The sequence below is a fragment of the Choloepus didactylus genome, chromosome 20 (genome assembly GCF_015220235.1).
Source record: "Choloepus didactylus isolate mChoDid1 chromosome 20, mChoDid1.pri, whole genome shotgun sequence".
NCBI classification, from domain to species: Eukaryota; Metazoa; Chordata; class Mammalia; order Pilosa; family Megalonychidae; genus Choloepus; species Choloepus didactylus.
The window spans coordinates 4,426,750-4,428,059 of NC_051326.1; the positions used below are offsets into that span (position 1 = coordinate 4,426,750).

At 61.4% G+C, this 1,310-nt stretch overlaps 1 non-coding gene across 1 annotated transcript; it reads right to left on the bottom strand.

Moving 5' to 3' along the window:
• Positions 1 to 292: 292 nt before the first annotated feature.
• On the bottom strand, positions 293 to 372 carry TRNAK-CUU. Its single transcript has one exon. It is a non-coding gene; the product is annotated as a tRNA-Lys (tRNA).
• Positions 373 to 1,310: the final 938 nt, after the last annotated feature.

Sequence of the window (1,310 nt, forward strand, 5' to 3'; positions counted from 1 at the left end):
CCTCTCAGAACCAATCCAAGCCTTTAACCCCTACAGCTACCCCGCCCTCTAAACCGCCCGATATAAGCTTGTACTCTCCCCTAATAAACTCTCTTGGCTTCTTCACCCTAAAAGAACCGTGTCCCGCCTGTTCCTTCTCGCCGCCCTCCACACCTTGCACGCCTCCGCCGGGGACCAGGCCCAGTCCCCCGCCTCGCCTTCGCCTCCGGTACCCTCCGAGCAATCCCGAGAGCCTAGGATTTAGCAACCGGCCGCCACCCCCCCCAGACGAATCAACTGCGACCGCAACTGGCGCCCAACGTGGGGCTCGAACCCACGACCCTGAGATTAAGAGTCTCATGCTCTACCGACTGAGCTAGCCCAACGTGGGGCAGGTCCTCTCCATGCAGTGGTCCAGTAAAACCACCCGCTCGCCCGGACGCCTCTCCAACTCCCCTTCTCCTCGCCTGCAAGGTAAGGGCCACCTCTCCCTCGCCGCTCCTGGAGCCGCCTCTCCCTCGCCGCTCTGCGTCAGGGGCCGCCTCTCCCTCGCCGCTCCGGAGCCGCTCCTCCCTTCCCCAATTATCCCGGCTGCCTCTCGTCCTTTTCTTCTATGACCCCCATTCCTCCTAACGCTCTCCCTCTTTCCCTCCATTACTTTGCTGTAGTCCTTTGTGTGTTTGTTTCTTTGTTTGGCGCCGTGTGCCTCTTTGCAACCGCCCCCCCCCCAGACTGCTCCAAAATGGCGAACTTCCTCCTTCTTCTTCTACTGAGGGGAGGAAGTGCTCTAGTAATGACGTCAGCCCTAAGCCGGGCCGGAAACCGCATGCGCTTTACCCCGCCCTTTCACAGGGCGGAGCTAGTCCGCCATCTTATGCCTTAGGCCCCGCCCTTTCACAGGGCGGAGTTAGTCCGCCATCTTATGCCTTAGACCCCGCCCTTTCACAGGGCGGAGCTAGTCCGCCATCTTATGCCTTAGGCCCCGCCCTTTCACAGGGCGGAGTTAGTCCGCCATCTTATGCCTTAGACCCCGCCCTTTCACAGGAAGGAGCTAGTCCGCCATCTTGTGTCTTAACCACGCCTACCGCGCCACCATCTTGCGACGCTTGGGGCCTCCCACTTCCGCCTTCCCCTTCGACAAGCTCCCCCTCGGAGCTGCTACCGGCAGCTGCCGCCGCTCCTCCCACCCTGCCGACTAACAACCCCTGGCTGCCTTCTACACCTCAAGGCAACCCTTGGGGCAACGCTGCCCCTGCCCCCACCCCTGTGCCAGGCCCTCTGCAAGCGCGTCCTCCTTTCTCTCGTGCTTTTCGCTGCTTTCCTCTTAACCT